Source organism: Podarcis tiliguerta, assembly GCF_965153285.1.
Source record: "Podarcis tiliguerta genome assembly, chromosome: 4".
NCBI lineage: Eukaryota > Metazoa > Chordata > Lepidosauria > Squamata > Lacertidae > Podarcis > Podarcis tiliguerta.
Window position 1 is genome coordinate 47,111,353 of NC_139537.1, and position 24,380 is coordinate 47,135,732.

At 39.9% G+C, this 24,380-nt stretch overlaps 1 protein-coding gene and 1 long non-coding RNA gene across 8 annotated transcripts in view; one reads left to right on the plus strand and one right to left on the minus strand.

Moving 5' to 3' along the window:
- The window catches only part of LOC310676698, a 35,995-nt gene extending 24,565 nt beyond the window's left edge, over positions 1-11,430 (minus strand). For 3 of the 5 annotated variants that reach the window (XR_014510683.1, XR_014510684.1, XR_014510686.1), the window contains exons 1-3: positions 11,265-11,430; positions 4,090-4,204; positions 1,548-1,760 (exon numbers count right to left, since the gene is read on the minus strand). This is a non-coding gene — a long non-coding RNA (uncharacterized lncRNA). Of the gene's footprint in view, positions 1-1,547; positions 1,761-4,089; positions 4,205-10,668; positions 10,887-11,264 lie in introns of those variants that run through there. The other 2 variants (XR_014510682.1, XR_014510685.1) reach the window with 2 other exon arrangements.
- The window catches only part of NCAM2 (neural cell adhesion molecule 2), a 193,650-nt gene that overhangs the window by 44,435 nt on the left and 124,835 nt on the right, over positions 1-24,380 (plus strand). The gene's annotated exons all lie outside the window — the stretch shown is intronic.

A 24,380-nucleotide genomic window follows, 5' to 3' on the forward strand; every position in this document is an offset into this window, starting at 1 on the left:
TTGTTAAACATATATATGCCACCAAGCAACCACATGTCTAATTCCTCTTCCCCTTCCCCTGCTAATGGAATTTGTCTCATATAATGTCATGATCTATGTTTTCCCTTCCACACTGTCAGAAAACAATGCAGTGGAGTTGGGGTGGAAAAACACAGGACATCATTAGATCTTAACATGAGCTGAGGAGAGAGAAACTAGATGTAGTTGGGTTTTTTTTGGTGGGAAACACACTTGTACTTTCTTGTTTGGTCCTAAGAACACTGGTGGTAGAGTGATGCTGAGCTTAAATTGCCTGTGAGCTGACTGAATTTCCACAACTGCTTCTTAGTGACAATACAGTTCCTTCTGAGATACTCAAGTAAAGGTTATATACTTGCACAGTTGATTCAGTTGTTCTTAGCTCTTGTTAAAGAAGCTGCTCCCCACTTGTGCATGATTCTTAATTATATTAATTTATAAGATTCATGGGTACTTGAGAGCCAGTGTGGTGTAGTGGTTAAGAGTGATAGACTCGTAATCTGGGGAACTGGGTTCGTGTCTCCGCTCCTCCACATGCAGCTGCTGGGTGACCTTGGGCCAGTCACACTTCTTTGAAGTCTCTCAGCCCCACTCACCTCACACAGTGTTTGTTGTGGGGGAGGAAGGGAAAGGAGAATGTTAGCTGCTTTGCGACTCCTTCGGGTAGTGATAAAGCAGGATATCAAATCCAAACTCTTCTTCTACAATGAAGCACCATCTGTAAATGTATGAATGTAACTCTTCACGGAAAGTTTTAGGCAGTTTAAAGTATTTCTAGAATGCGAATTAGTATCCCTCACTGGTGAGCAGAAATTCAAGGTATAAAAACTACTGATGTACATTAAAAGGTTTAAAACTATTTGAGCATGAATACATTCCAGCCACTTAAATTCTCTTGGTAGGTTGATAGCTGCCTTAATTTCATGGCAGTCCTTGACAGCTGCCCATTGAGAAGTACATTTTTTCAAAAGAAATCATTTATATTTGCCATATCAGCAGTCAGCTCAGATGATGAGAGACTGACAGGTAAAAAGCAAAAACTTCATAGGATCAATATATTGTTTCCTTCTTGTGAATCTGATGAGTTTTCAGATAGTGCCCCCTTCCTGAATGAATGATAATAGGACAGATTACCCTGCTAGCCTGATCTGTAATGGCAGTGTCAACTTAAAATCAGATGTTTTTCCTTTCCTTTCCTTTTATATGTCTCACATGTATGACAGCTGTTAAATACTAATTACTGCCTGTGGTATTAAATTACAAAGATTTACAAATATAATATAATGTAGCCTGACACCTCATTATAGATTATTTGCTCCAGCAGGATGTGACAGAAATCAACAGGAAACTACCATTTGTTTGGAATATGTTGCCTATAAGAAGTCTGGGTATGATTGGAGGGACCAACAGCATCTTTTTCTCTCTCTACCCAAATTATTCAAATCACATAATAAATAAGAGAAGTTTCTTTCATATACTGCCTTTATGTTTTTAACCCACCTACTCTGCCCCCTAAAATGGCAGCTTACCAGTAAGAATTAAGAGCAGTCAGCAAACCACATATTCCCCTCTGATTCCATAGGAGAGGAAACTTTTGCAGATGGATCATGTACCTCATCCACATGTCCCATCAGGTCTTTTGCTGCAGATGGGCCTGGTGTCAGTTCTGTGGAGATGCTGGAAGATATCTAAGGTAGCTCTGGAGTTAGGGTCCTCGTACTGACATCTTCATGTGCTTTTAACTTAGGAAACAAAAAAACCCCCACAAAAAAACCCAAGTCAGCCAATGGTAACAGGATTAAGAGGAGATTTTATTTTATTTTATCTTATTGAAAAAATTGATTAACTGCTAGAGAAAAATATCTTCCACAGGAAATGTAAAGAGACGTGCCAAGATGCTTGAAAAAAGTGGGGGAGGATGATTTCAAACTTAGTTTCTTTTCTTTTCCTAGGAAAAATAGATCATGTTCAATTTCAAACTAAATTGCTAGGTCTGTGGGTTCTCTTTTTCTAACCATTTCTTTTGTTCGGATTTTCCTTTTAAAGAACACTCAAAGCAGCTAAGAAAAAATCACACAATACAACTTGTGAAAAAAGAAACAAATAGATCAAAAGCACATTTCATAACCTTGGCACCATGACAGCGAACCAGTAGTCAGGGTATTGGCTTTGAGACCCTGTAGGAGGGAGGCAGTGTGTCAGAGACTCTCATTCTATTGTATCTCATATTCTAGCTCAATGGCTGAGTATAGATGATAAATTAGTAGCTCATTTAGGAGGTGATCATGCCAGTACAATATTGTGTGAACTTTTCTTCCTTTATTAGTTAATACATATGGGAAGGGCAAGTAGAGTTTAACATAGATTATGAGCTCACCATACTTGCATGTCAATGATGTAGCCATTTGAATCCTCCACCATTCTATCTAAGTCCTATATCCTAACCTCAACAAATGAGCATAGCTTAAAGTGTGGGAGTGTTGACAAGACATTCATGTTTGTCAGAGTTAATATTAAGGTTTATGCCTTAATATTGACCAAGGGCCAATTTGCCACAAGGGTACCTGGCAGCTGGTGAGCCTTTACCCTAAAGCATCCATTTTGTGCAGTGCAACTCTCCACTACCAACCACCACCATGAAGACTGATATGTTCCATAATAGCTGCCAACACTTCATACAACCAAGAAAGTCCCTTCTTCTATCTGAGTGAAACTGTCATTTGTGTAGGAGGGGTGGGATAGAGTGTGATTTCAGGTTAGCTTGGAAATTATATGTGCCAGTTCCAATGTTTTTGAAAAATGGCTTGTCTTATTTTTGGCCAATTCTAATCCAAGATTCCCTGCTCACTTGGGTCACCTCGTGGGCAGTGTTTGCTGCCTGGAGCAGCTGTGAGTCCTGGGTTAGGCCATCTTCTTCCATCATAGCTGAAGGAGGGGGGTGCCCAGTGACTCTCCTTTTGGTTGTGCTGGTCTGGCGGGAAGGCCAATCAGGAGAGTGGTGGAGGGGGCTAGACCAGGTCTGCCTCCAAAGTATTTAAGAGGGTGACCCTTAGAAAGTCGCCTTCTTGGGAGACCGACATGGGATTTACCACCCATTTACTAGACTCTAAGTGGGCACGCCAACATATGACCTTGTTATGGTTTATACCAGACTTCCTCAGCCTTGGCCCTCCAGATGTTTTGAGACTACAATTCCCATAATCCCTGACCACTGGTCCTGCTAGCTAGGGATCATGGGAGTTGTAGGCCAAAAACATCTGGAGGGCCAAGTTTGAGGAAGCCTGGTTTATACAGTTGCTGGGTTGGGGGAAGGGGAGGATTTTTTTCCTGCAAATAAGTTGTTCTTTATGCAGGTTTTTGCCTACCTCATAAGCACTGTCACAACTTTGGTGAATGAGGCAATGATTTGGATCTTTAGTTTAATGGGTGCCCCATTAAAGGAGTCCAGGAGGGGTATCGCTGTCTGGGAGCCCACAAGGGGGGTTATGGGCCATAGCACCTCTCCCAATGGTGACCTTCAGGATGAAAGCACCTGGTACATGTCAGGGGTGACTCTCAGCTCAGGGTTGACCCCACCCAAATTATCTAGCAGCAGATGGGCTGCTTGGCACACACCCAATGTCTTGGTGAAGACCTACTTAGATATGCAATTAATAAAAAGTTGTGACCTATTTCAACCTTATACAAATATCCTGTGGTTTTTTTCTATGGTTCACCATTCCCCTTCACTGGGTTGTGGGCAGCATGCACCTGGGCAGCAAACACTCCCCTCACACTCTACTTGTTTCCTGAGCTCTTCTTTGATTACTTGACCATTGGCTTATGGCAGGACTTGCCAACCTTTTTGGACTAATGGGCACATTTCAAATTTTGAGAGCTTTCTGAATTGCCAGTCACATATTGGCTGCCATGGAATGGGTGTGGCATAACACAAAATAGAAAGAGACAACTGCCTCCAACAACCTTTGGCTTATCATGGGAAGTCTGCTGTAGGACAGTGCAACTCCATAACCTGAAACATGTGCAAAGTGAAGTAGGCACAGCCTGCTTGCCATTTGTTCAATTTCTCACCTTTTGCCTCCTTAGTTACTCAGCACCCTTGTTGAATGTCTAGGCTGCCATGGCCCAATTGCATCCTTTCCTGTCTCTTAATTGGTGGCTCTGATGTTTGTAGTGCACTGTATTTCTAAACAGAAGTTGGTTTTTATACTTTGAGAATCTTTCATTGAAAATATGCTAAAATATGTATACTGTTTTATTGCATTGTTTAGCGTTTTACTGCCACTAAATGAACGTTTACAAACAAGGATGGAATATTGATTACCAATAGAAGAATGCACCTTTGCGTATTCATGAAGATAGAGCATTTGGTGTCAGCAGATTAGATATTTGGATGAAACCCAAACACAAGCTGCAGTTTTATTGTGCTCCCTATGTTGTGTTTGATTTCTGCTGTATAACACTTTTTAGACAAAAAAGGAAACAAGGAATCTACTGACAAAGCCTTGTTTATGTAGGTTGCCCCATTGTAACCAAGGAAGCTCTTTACATAAAAGACAGCTGATACCCAAAGAGAAGGAAGGAATGGAATGAGAAGGAGCTAATATTTATTCTAAGAGTGGCTGTGCACAGTACTTTAAACCCCATGCTGATGTTCTAATTCAGTCTTGGCCAACCTGGTGCCTTCACATGGTTTGTACTACATCCCCAACTAGTACATCAGTTTGGTGAAGACTGGTCTAATTGTATAAGTGTGAATGGGGGTCATGATTGTGCCTCACGGTCTTGGCATGTCTATAACATAGTGTTTGTGTATGTGCAAGTCTGAATATTTGGGACCACCACACAGTTGTGTTACATTGTGTGTTCATTCATGAGCGTCTGTGTCAATGATGCAATCTCCTATTCCACTCTCTGCTTATGTATGTACCTGGTATTAAAAGGCTTTGTTTTTCCTGAGTAATCCTTCTTCAGAAGACTGCGCACGGTTAAGTAATTAGATTCAGTATTGTTTCTGATAATGTTACTTTTATTATTTTCCAAGGAATAGTAAGACAAAGCTAAACTATTAGTATAAATGAAGCATAATTGTGCTGCAAAATATGTTGCATGTATTAAATTCAAACAACCTACATGAAAATCTAAACTAACTGATTTTCTTCTGTCTTTTTCTTTTTCCTTCTCCTTTTGAATATAACCACATCACCTGGATTTACTCTCCCCAATGAAACAAAACATACCTTCTGCATCGGGATATATTCTGATATGCTTAAAATAGGTAAGTCAACAGAGTGTTTATGCTCCTATTGTTGTTACCCTGTCATTGCAATGTTGTGGTTTTTTTATATAAAAAAATCATAATGTTATAAAAAGATTTATCCCCTGCACTTAATGGGATGAATCCAGATAGACTCTGCAATCCTTTGATTCCTGGGAAAGTGTACCAGAAAAAGCATAATAGGAAGCATTGGGAGGTTTGACCTTAGGGATTTAACATTGAATGCTTTCACCCTGCTACAGAAAACCTCTGCTGCCCTTTCCCTACTTATAGCAAAGCTACATCTGGAACATTGGGCTGGAACAGCAGCTCTATAAGCAGATTGGGAGCCATCACATTCCCAGTTCTCTGATGTGCCCAAAGCAGGGATGAATCTACACCAGACCTTCAGAGGGCAGAGTGAATTTTCCTCATAATGGTTGTCATTAAAAGCAAGAAAGCAGACAAAGGAAAAAGGACAGAACAACAAAATAGCACTGCTCCATCGTTCCTTCTATTCTGCAGACATAAGCCCTGGATATGGTGGTGAAGCTACCTTCAGTTTTTTTATACCTGCCCCATTAGGATTGCAGCCTAAGAAACCAGTGGCCAAATGAGACATGTCTCAAGTCCAATTTCTGGTTCTAACTTCTTCTTTTTCTGATAGTGAACCATTTCTGTTAAGCTTTTTTTTTGGGGGGGGGTACAAGTTTGCTTTTCTTTTATCTAAAAACAAAAGGTGGGATTGTTTATTTTTAAGAGTATTTGTCACAGTTTCCCCACTTCACAATGCTCTTTCTCTGTCTTTTCCTTCTTGAGCATTCTGGTAAAGAAGATGATTGCAATCGATAAAGGTTGAATATTAACTGCCTTTCCAATGGTTTCCTTTTATTTTGTGAGATATCTTTGAATAAAATTTTGTCACTACTGAAAGTATTGAGGGATTGATACAAGAACCCAACACCTATGCATTCGTGGATCTCATGGGCTGGGCTGTGGGAGAACTGTCCTAACAGCAGCACACAGAACTGGTCTGAATTAGTATTGGTCCCTCTACATTTAACTATGTTATTTTGCAGACTTTCTCACATTAATTTTTATATATAATTTTGTTTTGGGCATTTCTTTTGAACCTTGTAGGCAAAGAATCTTATACCTGCTCCTCTTACTTTTGTAACAGTTGACATAAGACTCTGTAACACAAGTGGTCTGTAGTAGAATATTCAGAGTACATGGTATGAACTAAAAGTCAGCTTAGTTTTCTGTAGCCAACAGAAATCATTAAATAAATCTCCCATAAGACTAGCTTCCTATGGGTAAATTTGAAAAGGAAGGCAATTTCTTAAAATCCCTTTTTAGGATTTAAACCTTTAATTCTTGATTATTTAGCACCCAATGAAGCAAACAAATATACTTCCAGGATTAAGCCAGTACACATACACTGGTTTGTTTTCCCTGGAACAGCTAAAGCCAAAGCTTGGCATTCTTGTTTTGTCTCCTGAGCCAAGTTAATGAGGCCTAAATGGAACTTGTCTGGAGATTTCTTTTATTGTTAAATTGTTATTTCGGTATTAATGGTATTGGAGGCAAATAGGTTGGCAGTTAAATAATTGTATGCTCAACATCAAAAAAACTAAGATCATGGCCACTGGTCCCATCACCTCCTGGCAAATAGAAGGGGAAGAAATGGAGGCAGTGAGAGATTTTACTTTCTTGGGTTCCATGATCACTGCAGATGGTGACAGCAGTCACGAAATTAAAAGACACCTGCTTCTTGGGAGAAAAGCAGTGACAAACCTAGACAGCATCTTAAAAAGCAGAGACATCACCTTGCCAACAAAGGTCCGTATAGTTAAAGCTATGGTTTTCCCAGTAGTGATGTATGGAAGTTAGAGCTGGACCATAAAGAAGGCTGATTGCCGAAGAATTGATGCTTTTGAATTATGGTGCTGGAGGAGACTCTTGAGAGTCCCGTGGACTGCAAGAAGATCAAACCTATCCATTCTTAAGGAAATCAGCCCTGAGTGCTCACTGGAAGGACAGATCCTGAAGCTGAGGCTCCAATACTTTGGCCACCTCATGAGAAGAGAAGACTCCCTGGAAAAGACCCTGATGTTGGGAAAGATTGAGGGCACAAGGAGAAGGGGATGACAGAGGATGAGATGGTTGGACAGTGTTCTCAAAGCTACCAACATGAGTTTGACCAAACTGTGGGAGGCAGTGGAAGACAGAAGTGCCTGGCGTGCTCTGGTCCATGGGGTCATGAAGAGTCGGACACAACTAAACGACTAAACAATGCATGAAACCTCTTTGTCTTCAACGTGTCACAGGGTTGTTGTTTTGGAGTCAGGGAGTATTTTGAAAGTACCGATATTGAATTTATATAGGCAAAGTTAAATTTTGCAATGTAAATCCCACACCTCTGAAGCTCGCTGAAAAATAAGAAAGATCTATGAGTCTGTCACACATTTTCTTCATCAAATCTCTTGGAGAAATGTTCTTTTCTTTTTTTAAAAAAAGATACTTTGTCTTTGCAGTACCTTCCCATCTCTGGATGCCTGTCTCATTTAATGACATAAGAATCTATATTGCACTTTAAATGAGAAACACAATTTTAGAAGTGCTGTATTGTGGAATTCATCTGACAGAAGAGCGTTTGATAAAGTAGGCAGGATAAGGCATGCAATCTCTTCTCAATATACTGCTACACTCTAAAACAACATTTGATTCCTTTGGATGCAGTGATATCTGTTGGACTTGGTTGAAATTCATGTTCAGTTAAGAAGTGTTTAGGGTGGCTTTGAGTAAATTAGTTTCAGACTAGCCTGATTCTTGTTGAACTTCTGGTACTACTAAAGACTTTTATTCCAGCTGACATTTTAATGAAAGCTTGATTTTATAGTTATAACTGTTTTTTATGTTTTGTTACTTTTCACCACTTAAAGGCAATTGTAGTTTAAGTGGCATATAAATTGTTTAAATAAACAAGATAGTGAAGTGTAGAGTCCTGGTAAGACTTGGTCTACTTGAATCTCTTGGAATTCATCACAACCTGCTGCCTAAAAAGGCATAACATGATGCGTGTACAAGGATATAAAAAATATAAAAAATATAAAAAGAAAGCAAACATTTAATTTTTTTGCAATGTATTTGCTTCACGGTTGTTGCAGTTGTCTTGTGTCAAATGCTGTTTTGAAACTGGCACTATCCCTGTGCCTGCTTGCTTGCAACTTTCTCAGTCTGTATATCTACATGTAAGAAAACATTACATATAGAACCTTGCAGTGTTCTCACACCAACATCTATAGGAAAATGACCCTATATTGTAAATCTATTCTTTAATCAATATGTTCCCTTGGGTTTATTAGTTTCACCTATGTTTCTTACTCTTTCAAATATTAGTAGCTTATTATCCTTAAGTATTATTCTTTACTTCTCATGTAGCACGCTTCTGACTGACAACTAATTTCAGCTGAGTTGAAACACTATTGTTGTTTGTTTTGACTTTCCTTTTTTTAGAAAAGCACCTTGTGTTTCAATGTACTTTAGACTCTCACACAAGCCTTTGGATTTTATCTGTTGTTTTGTTCAAGTTCTGGACACCTATAAGTATGCAAAAGCTTCCAAGCGCTCTGCCCCACCTTGCCCAACACCATATCACCTTATAGCCATCCCATGGGACACAGCTCAGGAGGCCTTCTGGAGTTGGTATCAAAACAGTTTTGCCTTTGTCTAATTCACCTCTGGGAAGCTCCCAGATCCAATTAAATTACAGCTTCGTCAGAATCCCTCTCTGTACTCTCTGTAAGCCCTTGCCTTCACTGCTAGTCACTATATTCATGTTGCTTGGCCTTAAAAGTGAATATATAAAGATGCTCTGACTAAGATGGGAAAGCCAACTTCTCCCAACATCTGCACACTACTATGCTTCCCCAGTCACTCATTATGTTTTAAGTATTGTGCATATTGTAAAAGAAAGCACTGAATAAGCTATAGGAATCTAGGAAAGCTGATTTGGCTATTGAAAACAAAACAAAAGCAGAATAACCCTCTAGCATGTAAGTAATGATCATGTCAATGTGGCAGCTCCCTTTGTTCCTGTTTGGGAATAGGTGTACTGTTGAAAATACTTCCTCTGGTAGAAAGCAATGCCACCAGGGGCTTGTTTACTCTAATGAGCTTTGACCATGGCTTCTTATAATTTGATGACAGCCTGCTAACATAAGAAATGATTGTTTAAAGCTATATGGAATATTTAGCTAAACATTATCAACCTTCTCTTAGAAGAGCATTTCTAAGAGTAAGAATAGCTGAACAGTGGCTCAGTAGCCCACCCCCCTTTCTTCTGAGGCTTTTATATGAACATTTGATAGGCATCTGGGAGATACACGCCTTAGCTGGGGGTGTACGTATAACAACAGTTGAATTGTACCTCAAAGGGCATCTTGTCCATTTCCTTTACCAGTGCAGGAAATCTACTGTTACAGCACCCATTCTAGGTAGCCATCCAGTCTCTGCTTAAAAACCTATGCCAAGGGAGAGTTCACCACCTTCTGAGGGAGTCTGTTTTGTGGCCAGACACTTCACACCACCATGAAATTCTATACGATATACGATATCTTTATTGTCATTGTCCCATGCAGAACAATGAAATTGAAATTCTTTGTAATGTTGGGTCAAAATTCCCTTTCTTGTACTTTGAACCTGTTGGTTTGAGTCATAGCTTCTGGAGTGACAGAAAATAAATGTGTTCTATCTTTAAATGTTAAAATATCCTATTTTCTTCAGGCTACACATAACTCCTGTCACCCTGTGTGGCATCGTGAACTAAATGAACCACTGAGCCATTTAGCATTTTCCACACTCCCATTTACTCAGAGTGCCCCCACTGCTGATTTTGGGAGCAGTGTACACAGGACATTATCCATAACGCATACCTCTCTTGTGTCTATCCTATATCTAGCTACCCATTGTTCCTTGTGAAATGCTGCATTTTAATGTGTTTTCCCTAAAACCAGATTCCATCCAAATTGACAAAAAAAAGGAATGGCCTAGCTGCATTTTAAGCCAGTAATGTGTACATAGCCTTTTGGTCCTAAAATCTCACACTTCTTCATACCAAATCTGCATCCTTTTCATTCTTCACTTTTAAGAGAATAGAAACTACTTGGAAGTCAGCCAAATCCTAAGAAAGACATATCCCCCTGTCTGTTCTTAATGGGACATAGACATAACTTTTCTTCCAACTCATTACAAGAAAGAGACAAGCTAGATATATGATCAGAACGGATGCCAACAGCACTTTAAGGTTTCATTATCCCTAATTGTGTTTAAACCTAGATATCTGCAGCCAAAGTTAGTTAGCTAAAGTTGATATGTGAAATTCAGCTCACCATGAACACATCCCTTCTTTGTATTCTGTGGCATACAATTTCCCAACCTTTGAAGCACATTTGCGTCTGTGGTGGTCCACCATTTGTTGCTACAGTACAATTTGCATCCCTCCCTAATCATTGGCTATCATGTCTGGGGCTGATAGGAGGAGGAGTCCAACAACATCACAGGTTCACCAATTGTGCCCTATGTGAGGTCACCCCCTCCTAAATGTTGCTATTAGCATATTTGTGGGGATAATATAGGTGCCTGTACCACACTTGTATATTATTGCAAGTAGGGTGTGTTTCAGATCTGGAATATGGCACACTGAGAAAGGGTTAAACACTCCCTTCCCCAGTATTACTGCTATGATTTGAAATAGAGTCCCTGGGACAGCTTTAAATTCATACTACAACCAACCCCTCATGATGAAACTCCTATGCCATTTTTTGGGTAACCTACAAAAATGTTAATGATTAGCTTGGTTCCCTGACCCATATCCCAAAGCTGTGGATTTAGTTGGGGTTTCTCAGTTCTTTCACTTGCAAGGATTTTGGCTACCACATTAAATGATTATATTTCCTCCACTCTCCAAAATATTCCCCAAACTTGCCATTGAAGCTCTAGGGAGTGTGAAAATCATCAGCATAATCCAGAGATTGGGAACCTGTGGCCCTCCAGATGCTGTTTGATTGTAACTGTCATCAGGTCCAGGCAGCATGAACAATGGTCAGCGATGATGTAAACAATTGTCCAACAGCATCTGTGGCATAGTGAAAGTCCCCTCCCCCCCCCCCCCCCCGCAGTGAGTAAGGAGTCTAATTTGCATTGCCTCAACTTTGTTGCCACCTGCTCTTCTTCCACACAGTTCTCAAAACTGAAGAACTTCATTTCTGATACTACATACTGTTTGACTTCATTGGCACATGTGTCTTAGGTAAAGTGAAGTCTGGCCTTATGTAATATGTTGTTGTCATTTCCCATGGTTTCTTATCTGTTTGCTAGACATTCATATTACAGCAGATCATCTGTTTGCTTTCTTAACATTTGAGATTGTAATAATATTGCCGGGGGGGTCTCTTTAATGTGGGGAGGAGAAGAATGAATATGGACTCTATTAATAATTTTAGCAGGATGAACTACTGATAGAATAATGAATGAAGCGGTTCTGAATTAATTGATTTGAAAGCCAGTGATAGGGAAAGAAATATTGCTTAATTAATACTGCTGCTGAAAATATATTTGTATGTTTTTGTGGAGGGAGAGGGGGATGTAGAAGATTAATTATGATTGATTACTAATGCATGATCTCATAGTCTTATGAAGCATCACAAATATTAAATGATAGCAGGGAATCCATTTTATTCTTGTTGCTTTTTAACAACTGTGGCTCATGAATAGTTACTATGCAGTTTGAAACCCTGAAACACATTCTAAATCAGAACTGATTCAATAAACAACCTTGCCCTATTCTTATGCTACACACACATACACATTCTCCTTTGCTCAGCATTGATCAACCAAATCAAACTCATTTGAGAAGACATGTGTGGCCAATCCCACCAGGAGCTTAAAAGACCTTTTGTTCTTTTCCATCCTGCCTGGTCTATCTAGTGGTTGTCAGGGTATGTGACTGTTGAACTGCATTTGAGTATGATGGTCAGAAATTGTGCAGACCTAAGTTAGTTGGTTTTTCTAAATACAATTTTTGTATTGATTTTCAACAAATTATAAACATAACACCCTTCAGCAATTATGCATTTAGCGCCAGAACATCCCAGTTGATATTAATTTCCTTTAGATATATATGTCCAAGATGGACTACATTTTTGTACAGAGGGTACTGGGTGCAGTGGTAAATTCTGAAGTTAAGGAGCTCACCATGACAGCCCCATAGTCATATCACCAAAGAGAAATCATATTACACTCTCAATGAGAATCCACCTCTATCTCCCTCTCCCCCTACCCTACCTTACCTATCCAAACAAGCATAATGCATAGATAATACCATTTTATTAGAATACCATTTTATTAGGATCATCTGACAGAATTGTGAACTGACAAAAGGTGCTGTAATGATTGTTATGTTAGCTGGGGAAACAGTTTCCTTTGGCTGGGGAAACCTGGGTTCACCTTCTTAATCATTATAAAGAGTCACTCAGTGACTCTAGCCTACCTGACATATGATAAACAATGTTCAAAACCAGACCTATGCCAACCACCCCCACAAGTTTACAATGACCTACTAATATCTCTCTGGCAGGTCAGTAGACTGCACCACCAATAGAAAGAAGCCTAAAAGTTTAGCATGTCCTTTGGCTTTCACATTAACCTGAGAATAAAAATCTTTTGTAGCTGTTTACAATTTGAGGTTTGAAACCTGGCGGACAGTCACGGTGAAACACATTAAGTGTGGCAAGGTAGGTGGAAGAACTGGCACACTCGTGCACATTTCCCTCTCTTCCTACATTTTCTCACTTAGAATGCAGGCATAGATTCCTCTATCTCTATAATTAATTAACTAAGGTCCTAAGGAAGGTTACAACAATTTAAATTCAGCATTAAGAACAATGTAAAACAACATTTCTCTGTGTATGGTTTTAACATCCTTTTTTCTGAAGTAGCTCCACCAGACCAACACCAGCCTAATCCCTGGTAGACTAGGGAGAAAGAAGGTTCCACTAAAGAGCTAGGTCCCCCATACTGTTATATGTGATCTAGAATGACTTATTCCCTGAAGACGGGCAAATAGGCTTAAGACCTGAATGAAAGGGCAGCTTTCACCTCTTTCAACTCACTCTCTCTTACTTGGTGGTTTGATTGGGTGGATTGGGTCCAGTCCGCAGCAGTTCCTTTTCCAGAGGAACAGCACACAGGAACAAGTAAGTGAATGAGATAACTTCTTCTTCCATTAACAAACCAATATGCTGCACTGGAGAGACAGACAAACAGAATATAAGATTTGTCTATTCCACACCATGGGGCCAATCCTCCTTGCCATGATGTCTGGGTTGCAGAGCCCTTCCTAGCTAGATGTGCGTGCTAATTTCTAGGCTCTTCTGTGGGGCAGAGTAAGGGAAGAGAGATTTCTGGTTACTATTTAATCATTTCTCCTCTTCTCACAACCTCCTCCTCCCTCCCTCCCTCTGTCTGTCAGGTACATATTGTGGACATATGAGTACAATTAGGTGGGTGACCATGCCTAACTATGGCTAGCTTCTTTAGTATTTCTGAGCTTTATTGTCATTGAAACCTATTCATAACAAGGAATACTTTACTTGCCTATATGCTCAATGTTTGACATGCAGTGTTGAATTTATGAGGTAAGTGTATTCTACTGCTCTCCCCAGTCTTGTTTTAATCAATGTCATGGACAACTAAGAGGGAAATCAGTTAAGCCTTACTTTCTGTAAGCACTATTCAGCACAGACATAATTAAGGATCCATCAAATATATATAGTTCCACCTTAAGTTCTTTTAAGATTCAAGAGCATCACATCTAAGCCTGATTGTGCTTTGTGTTTTACTTTTTCTGGGAAATCAAATGGCACAGATTTCTTTGTATGCAACAGTATTCATTGCATTAAGTCACTTTTATTTTGTATTCAGCTTAAGTGATGCATGACGTTGTGAAAGTGCATCATTATCAAGCTAGAAAATGCAATTATTCTGGAATGGGTTTCTAATGGGTGCTTATTTTGCCAAGAAAGTATGTGGGGGAAAATAGTATTAAGTAAATGTCATTCCTCTGGGGGAGAAGCATGGTTTTGAAATAAAACTGGATTTTTGCCTGTGTTGTGGTGGTTCTGCACAATCCTATTTTTCACATGATGGCTACAAATGTAGCTTTCAGATTTCTATCAAATGTTTGCTCTGGCTATGATAGCTATTTTATACATGCAGGCAGCTCCTTTTAATTGGATGCACTAAGCTTACCATGTTGCAGTCCACAATAGGCATGTATAGACTAAAATGTTTGCGTGCATGAAGATTTGTGGATACCGTAAGGGAATATATAAGACGTAAGTTGAAAGAAGAACACTGCCAACAGCATCTGCAACATTTAAGGTTAAGGAGGGAGCTTTTGCCATAATTCCCCTCTCAAAAGGATTTTATTACTGTGTTATTATGTATTATTTTCACTTATTCTGAACATGTCTTGGATGCTTGTTGTCAGGCAGAAAGGCATGATATTATGAATAAATAAACAATGCCTGAATAATGCTATAAAAGGTTGCTGTGGTTTTTTAAAAAAACCATCTGGGGCACATTATCGAATATTAAAACCACACAGATCTTCTTTAAAGAGGATCTCCAATCACCTTTCATAGCCAAACATTCTAAGCATCTTCTATTATGGTTTTGATTTTTTAATAGTAAAAATTATTTGATACAAGTATCATACTATACAGAAGCTGAAACATTGGTTTTTGAATGTATTTTCAGTGCAAAATATGTGAAATAAGTCCCTTTGGAAGTTTTGTGTTGTAAATCATTAAAAAATAATGTTATAGTGTGTTTGTTTGTTTGTTTGTCTGTGTGTGCATGCACTTGTGTGCACACATGCACATGCTTGGTACACCAATCTGTTAGCGTCTTATGTAAGCGTATGAATTTAGGAGTGCATATGTAGATTTAAACAAATAGATTCACTCAATCTCAGTGTGTGGATTCCTGCAACCCACAAGTACTTTGCTTTTTGCCTAACATCCTCCCTTGCAGAAGAAGCAACATCCAAAAACTGTACCCTGATTCAGTTATGAAGATATCTGAAAATAAGCATTTTTAAACCAGAGACCTTCTACCATCTAGAATGAACAATGAAACATCAGTAAACGGATCTAAAATTGCTGCCATCCTATGAAACATTAATTCAGTGAGGTCAACTCTAACATTTTTCCTCCTCCTATTTTCTGCAGTAAACAAATAACAAGTTTCTCCAAATTACCTATTCAACATGATACAACACATAATTTTAATGCCCCTAACAATAATTATTGATACAGTGTTTTGATCGGGACGCGGGTGGTGCTGTGGGTAAAACCTCAGTGCCTAGGACTTGCCGATCGTATGGTCGGCGGTTCGAATCCCTGCGGCGGGGTGAGCTCCCGTCGTTCGGTCCCAGCTCCTGCCCACCTAGCAGTTCGAAAGCACTCTTAAGTGCAAGTAGATGAATAGGGACCGCTTTATAGCGGGAAGGTAAATGGCGTTTCCGTGTGCTGTGCTGGTGCTGGCTCGCCAGCTGAAGCTTCGTCACGCTGGCCACGTGACCCGGAAATGTCTTCGGACGGCGCCAGCTCATGGCCTCTAGAGCGAGATGAGCACGCAACCCTAGAGTAGGACACGACTGGCCCGTACGGGCAGGGGTACCTTTTACCTTTACAGCGTTTTGATGGCAGTCTAAAGCAAGAATGGGGAACCTGTGGATATGTAGATACTGTACTCCAACACCCATCAGCTCCATCCAGCATGGCTAAAGGGCAGGGATGATGGAAGTTGAAGTCCAGTGATATCTGGAAGGCCAAAGCTTCCCCAACTCTGATATAAAGGACAAAATATATATTTTTAGGTGGCAAACCAGATTCAGAAACACCTCAAAAATAATGGTAAAAATAAGGAGAATTGAGAATAATAAAACCCAAACCCTTCTAAATTGTGGTGGTTTATTGGGACAGAGCCTAGGGCTTGCTGATCAGAAGGTCGGCGGTTCGACTCCCCGTGATAGGGTGAGCTCCTGTTGCTCGGTCCCAGCTCCTGCCAACCTAGCAGTTTGAAACATGTCAAAGTGCAAGTAGGTAAATAGGTACTGCTTCAGCGGGAAGGTAAACGGCATTTCCGTGCGCTGCTCTGGTTCGCTAGAAGCGGCTTAGTCATGCTGGCCACATGACCCGGAAGCTGTACGCCAGCTCCCTCGGCCAGTAAAGCGAGATGAGCGCCACAACCCCAGAGTCGTCTGTGACTGGGCTTAATGGTCAGGGTTCCCTTTACCTTTACTGTGTGCATATGCATGAGATCATTAATATCAGGGCCATGGGTTCAAGCCCCACGTTGGGCAAAGTCTTCCTGCATTGCAAGGGGTTGGACTAGATGACCCTCATGGTCACTTCAAACTCAACAAATTCTATTATTCTATGCATATATTTCTGTTAGTATATGTACCTCTTTTTCTCTGAAACATGTAGGTGCCATTTTCTTTAATATGTGTTTAAAATGAGGCTGTAGTGCATATACATCAATACATTTAAGGTATTTAATTGACATTTTACTGTGGAACATATTCCTATCAAGCTGTTCTTCTCATTCCTGCTGTTTGTTCTTGTGACAGATGTAGCCTGCTATTTTATGTTGGGTATTTACATTTCAAAAATTAGCAAACAAAACAAGAATTACAGAAGGTATGAAATGTTTTTTATTTATTTCACCACTAGACAGATTATTGCCGTTTTAATACTGTTACAGATGATTATGCCACATGTCTCTTTATATTCATCTATCTTCTGGAGAGTCTCTATGATTGATATTTCAATTTATGAAATAATTAGCTCAAAGAAATGCCATGAAATATGAAGGATCTTCTGTATCAGTAAAGGTCAGATTGATAACTATGGACACAATTGATGTTTTCCATTGTGTCACATGTTAAAGCCTTTTATCAGATTTCTTCCGGAGCTTTCTTATTTTTAAATGTTTGGTTCATTAATAGATTATTTGTATGAAATAATAATGTGGTTCAAATCTTACAACTGGAGTTGAATGTGGTAAAGCTGCTTCTGTTTGCAAATATTTCTAATTTTATTTCCATGGTTAGCAATGCATTGAACGTTTAATTGTCCGTTGGCACCTGCTTTTGAATGAAACATTTTTACTTACGAAAGGATATGAGAAGCATCCAAGTTTGAAGGAGTGGGCTCAACTGATATATTTTAGGCACTTCCCTAGTTCTACTTTTGTTAATGACAATATTTGGAATAATTTCACCTTATGTGCATGTTATGCATTCAGTAAATGTTTTCATTCTTATATCTGTATTTATTGATAAAGAGAGTTAATAACAGAGTATTGTCCAAGTTTCATCATCCACAAATGTGCAAAGAGAAAGTCTTAAAGAACTCAAAGCCATTATGCTCATGCTTGCAGCATATTAAAACAAAGTCATGTTTTGAAGACTAATATACATTGTTACCAAAATCCAGACCCTGCCAGTAGTGCATAGTCTATGGGGGTCCAGTACCCAAGTACCCATGGATTTTGGGTACTTCATGGTTTATGTAACAGCAAATAACTAGTATATACTTCAATGCTCTCTTGAATGGCTAGTTTATATCAATGCCTTCAGAAGGTGATAAATTCTCCATTTGAGGTTTCTAAACAGAGGCTGGAATCTGTCAGGGATTCTTTAGCTGTGATTCCTGCATTGCAAGTGATTGAACTAGATCACCCGTGGGTTTTCTCCCAACACTACAATTCTACGATTCCCTAAAACTATGTTCTAAAAAGCAGTTGGCTTATACTTGTACTGTTATCTCACACACTGCATTGCATTGCATTGTATTGTATACAATATTCCCAGCAGTTCTTCATAGTTAAAAAGATTTGTGCTAGTCTTTGTTCCCAAGTTACTTCTTGAAACAGTGGGCTTCTCTTGTCTTTGCAACATAGCAGCTTCATCTACTTTGTGATTTGTCAGAACCAACTAACCTCTGCTCTCAAATGTGTTCTATTTTCTTCATAGCAGGATGCATTTTCCCCTTCCCCCTTCAAATGTATAAAAAGGTGAGAGGGGAAAAGAGTCCCTCTACCCCATTATCTTTCTGCTTTTCTCTTTCATGATCATGTAGGTCCATATACTATCATCTGCTTGGCTTGCTGTCTTTTTTTTGTTACAAGAATACCTTTCATCTGACCCATCAATATAGTTTTCTGTGTGCTATTCAATGGGTTAAGCCAGGGATTTTCAAACAGTGTGCTGTGACACCTTGGGTTGCATTGAAGGATGGTCAGGGGTGCTGCAGGCAAATCTGGCCTCTGTCCCTCTTTCCTTCCCTCGCTTCTCTGATGCCCTCTTGCATCTTTTCCTCCCAAAGGCTTGTGTGTCTTTTGTGGCAGCAGTCCTGGCTACAGTTCCCCAGGCAAATGGTGCTGGTTGCCAGGAACTTAGGCGGTGTCGGAGTAAGCAAGCAAGTGCATGAGGGAGCCTAGCCAGACAGTCCACCAGCCTTTGCTGTTGGGAATGGACAGACAAGTGGGAGGCTGGGAAGGCAGGCAGGCAGGCAAGGGCTGTGCTGGCCTTTCTTGTGCTTGCTGTTTGCAGTGCCTGCCTGGTAGCTGAGTGCCTGGTGCCAAAGGGGAGCCTTTTCACCATGCAGGCATGGCGGCACCCACTACTACCACTGCTGCCTCCCAATGTGAGTAAGATGCTAGCCTCACATTTACCAGCCTCCCATCAGGCTGCTAAGGCTGGGAGCATCCTCTTCCCAGGCTCCTGTGGGGTGGAGTGAGGAGGCTCAGGGACCAGAGGCAGCTGTGGAAGCTGCTGCCTGGATGGTTCCCATTGAGAGGGTAGAGGAGAGGAGGCTGAGTGACTACTCCACTTGGGAGGGTATTTGAAAAGGGGTGAGGGGCTGCCAGCTCTGCAGGCAAGGGGTGACATAACTGGGCTCCTAAGCAACACAAGGGAGCAAAATAAAGAATGCATTTGGTCAAGGGAACCGTGGACTCAGAAAGGTTGAAAACCTTTGAGTTAAGCAGTCACATCTCCTTTACAAGCAGAAGACCCCTCTCTTTACACAAAAATTATCACAACATTGGCTGAAACCTTAAAGTTCTGGTCCTTAAAGACCATAGTGGCCTGGGGTTGAGTGTGTGTTTTTCCAGGTTACAAACTTAAAGCATTTTATTGACAACTTCCAGTATATTTACCAACATAGCAAGGACAACATAGAGACGTTGGGGAAGAGACTGACAAAATGGATGCTTTATTTGGAAATCCAAGCCTGGTAAATCAAACATTTCTTAACCACTTGCATTATTTACTTTCTGGTCCACTAGCAGGGAAGAATTTGTTCATAGCATGCATCCTTCAAATGGGTTGCTTTCTGTTCCTTTGTTTTAGCTGTAATGTTAGATTGGTTCAGATGCATCTCTTTCCTAATATTCCTCACCCAGGTCAGTTTCCTAAATTGTTGCTACAGAAAAAAGTAGAACAAACACAGAGACAGATACAAATTGCAGCAGTTTAAAAGACAAGATTCATAATGCCCTTTTAAATGAGTATTTTTACAGGAAACAAAACAAAAACTAATTTATCTACCCATTTGCGCCAGGAATCCAGTGAAACCCACAGGTTCCCTCATGTCAAGAGTAGGAGCTGGATTAGCATGGTGGGGACTGACATCACAATGCCTTGCAACATTGAGAAGGTACCCTATGCTGCAGCCTATGGGGTGTAGGTTTCTTGGTTCACCAAATTGGGTTGCTCTAGAGCAGTGGTTCTCAACCTGTGGGTCCCCAGATGTTGTTGAACTACAACTCCCATCACCCCTAGCTAGCAAGGCCAGAGCTCAGGGATGATGGGAGTTGTAGTCCAACAACATCTGGGGACCCACAAGTCAAGAATCACTGCTCTAGAGCATCAGGAAGTTGACAAAATTCAAAAACTTTCAGTGGGAGGGACACACATCTCTTCATTTTCTTGCCACAGTAGCTGTGCCTGCCAGCTGTCCTAAAAAGTCCAGGTCCTAGGAACATCTTTACAATGACAAATATGTTTCCTTGAACAGACACTGACCATTTTCTTATAACATTGCAAAGGGCACACTCCAAGCAATATTAAGCACTTTTAAGTGTCCTTGTTTTTTCTTTTTCTTTTTGTATTTTAAAATTCCCTGCACTCAGGTTTACAAGCTAAAGACACAACAAAGGGCTTTGATGAGAGGAGGTTCATTAGACTTCTCACCAATTCTGAATGTGGACTTGCTTCTCATAATTTCCTCTGCTGCAGCCTAGTGGAATGGTTGCTGCCACTGGTGTAGTGGTCTTGTGTGTCAGGACCTGGACAAACAAGGGAGATCCCTCGGCTGTGCAGCAGCTTAAATCAGCCAAGCCACGCCCCCCCCGGCCACCTGGATTTGCTGGCTGGAGTCCGTGGCGCAGCCGGGGGATCTCCCTGTTGTGTGTGAGAGGCCACGTGGTCTGTCTGCAACCCTGCCCCACAGGGAAGTAGACCAGACTTCTCAGCAGAGCAGATAGTGACTCTAATTTACATCCTCTCCCTTTGCTGCTGATTTCAGACAGAGAGTTGAACATGCAATTAGCTTTGTCCTATTGAAATTGATATGATTTAAGTACTGATTTTTGTTTCAATGAAGTCCAAAGGTATAGCAATGTCATATTAGTGTAGAAGCATTTGTGGCACTGAGAAGAGAAATTGCTCTACTTATTATAGTGACCTGTACCTTTTCATGTTGTCTACTATATATATTGGAAAGTGTATTATCTGTTCGCTATGCATTTGGACACCTTAAAATTATAACCAAATCAAGAAGCAGGATTTTGTCTATCTTTTAAATCAAGATGACAGGCTGAATTTTTCAAAACTGCACTGATTTTTTGGTTTCTTAGAATTACCAAGCAGTCCCAGGTATGAGGCTTATAGTTCCGAATAAATGATAAACAAAGGTTTTTTCAAAAAACAAAATTGTTGGCATCTGTCTGTCTCATGAGACAATGGAAGAGACAACTGGGGTAGAGTCAAACCACTGGTGAGTTTACAAAAAAACAACTTGTGGATTTGAAACAAAATACAAACATAACTTTCTCTTCTACAAGGTCATCATTAAAATGAAAAATGGGCATTGTGAAATATATATCTTTTTCTTATGTCAGCCATAAATCAAATATTCTATAAATCAATCCAATGAAAATGCATAAGAATCTTGTCAAAAAAATAAATATGCTTTAGAATTCTGATACATTTTTTGACTCTAGACTCTAATGTGGTATGTAAAAGACAACTCAACACTTCATACAGCAAACAAAATTGCTGTGTCTTCAGCAAAATATGTACACTACAGTGGGGAGGCACACTGTGTCCTGATGTGGACACCAAAATAGAAACAACAGTTAGCTTATACTATCACGTATTGAACCAAGCCCAGATCAGAAACCATAATTTGTCTTTGGCTTGCTTTAATAAATCATGTAGTTCACACTGACCAGAGATTGCATGTAACTGTTGTTAATTTAAACCAGAAAACAGACATCATTCTGTTCCTCATCACCATGATGAAGAGGGTGAGATTGCACACAAGGCTCAAGGAGGCTTGTTCCCATTGCACTAAATTATGGTTATGGTTATATCCAAACTAGCCCTATGCATGTCAGACTGATTTTGTCCACAAGTTGTTGAGCAATGCTGTTGCATGCAATAGAACTGAATATATGTTTCCCATCTAAGTTCATCCAGATTGATACGTATTGAGTAACTACGTGAACATGGTTACCCACTGTGTTTTCTAGTTGTTGTTGTTAAATTCTTTTCAGAATTCTGGTAATGAGAGAAGTCACACTAGGACATATTACCTGTCTTTGATATTAAAATACATAACTGCTTTAAAGGCAGGTGCTTAGAAACTTTGATAGTCATGCTCATTAGCTCAGCAGTCCTATAGGCAAAGGGGAGAACTGGTGAAAAATTGAGTATAGTGAAACTCGTTCATGTATTTAGAGTACTGTATTTATGTATTTCCAAAATTAAAAGTCTCAATTTTAATCTACTCTTCCTTAAAAAAAAAAAAATCAAATCTGTGTTGCAGGACATGGTATATAAAAGGCTAAAGCTAATATGTGTTGTTTGATATAGTAGGAAATGGTATAGTGGGCAATGGAGCCCCAAATGCTCCATTGATTCGGATCAGATTTTCTGGCAGTTAAAGATGCTAATAAACTTTTTAGCCATGATAGAACAAAAGGGCAGGTATTAAGGTTTTTCTTTAAAAATGTACAAGGATCATACCATTGTATTATTGAAAGGGTATTGCATTATTACATTAAAACACTTTGTCATACAGCAAAAAGGAAATATTGCAATAGTCACAAAGGAATTTGGGCAGTTATTAAATTTATAGTCCATCATGTGCTGGGAAGGAAATATGTGGTCAGAATCAGCAATCTATCTTTGCAGTAGGATTTGAAATTTGAAATTCCTAAAGGGCAATGGCTAGTAACATGGAAAACTAAGCAGGATGTAATGAGATTTCCAAGTCCCATAGAGACTTGGTAGAAAGCTTGGCAATGTTTTAAGCCATTTCCAGATAACCTTTCTAGAGGCTGGCCTGTAAAGACTTGTGTTGGGACAAGAAGAATGCTGTGGAAGTATATGTTATTTTTCCTGAGATAAAGCCTCATTCTTCAATATTGAAGTTCTTTGTGCTTCCAATGTGAAACAGGGTGGGGTACAGGCACAACACCTACATGTAGACAAAAGTGAGTTAAAAATAACCATGACTTTATTGAAGATGGGGAAAGAGTCTGGAATGGCATAGGGGATGGATCTGTGCACCGGAGAGCGTAGTTGCTGATCAGTATCACCAACCATCCTGCGTATTGGGAGAATGTTAGTGGGACTAGGCGGCAATCACAGGTCCACATCAGCATGATGTAGGCCTTTACTGTGACCAGGTGTGTGACTGGTGTATTGGCTGCTGAGCTTGGATAAGGCCTTGATGTGACAAACCAAGGTCTCTTAAGGGAGTTGTCCTGGGGAATCTAAATCTGCATGACCAAAGGAGGTATGGTCTTGTGTTTCTCCAATGTATAAAGTGATGCTTGAGGAATTTGATCTTTGCTAATTACTGTATGAAGTATTCTGATCCATATCTATCACTCGTGCAGACTGGAACTTAGGTTTCTGTCTTCAACAGAGACTGGAAATAACTTTGTTCATCTCTAAATACATGCTTCGTAGAAAATGGCCCATGGGCCAAAATGGGACCTGTTCTGGGTCTAACTAAGCCCATGGGCTGGTGGTTCCCCACCTCTGCAGCCTTGGTTATCAGTAGGAAACACAGATATAGCAGGCAGACCAATAGTCTTTATCTGCCTTTGAAGCTCTTCAGCCTTGGCAGAACTGGCTGAAGGCATGATGGTGGTTGACTCCAGCCAGGACTCCAGCCAGCTGAGCATCATTTCCCTTAATATTTTTTATGGAATCACTGTGTGTGTGTGTGTGTGTGTGTGTCTTTAGTAGAGTCCCACTCACAATGTGGAGCTACTTTATAGCCCTAAACTGCTACAAAGCTTATATTAGTGATCAGCCATATATCTTCCTTCTGGCTTGAAAAAGATCCAGGTGAAAATGAATGAAAAACATCCTGTTAATGTAATGTTCAGCAGACGCCTGCTGGGATGTAATTTGCATACTTAAGCACTAATTTTGATATTGGAACTACCCATTTGTAGTTTTCCCCTACACTATTTGAAAGAAACCATTGATGACAAATAATATTTTCAGTAATAATCAACCAATTCCTCAAAAAAGAGACTTCCATTTATTAATGAAAAATCCATATGCTAATTATGAAATGATTCCATCTGAACAATTTATTGGTTGTTTCTACTATTAACTTGCTTTCCCAAGTTGCTAACAATAGCACAGTGTATCATAATGGGTCCCTTTGAAGTTAATTAAACATAGCTGCTGTACAGTGTTTTCTAAGGTGTGCCTCTCAAA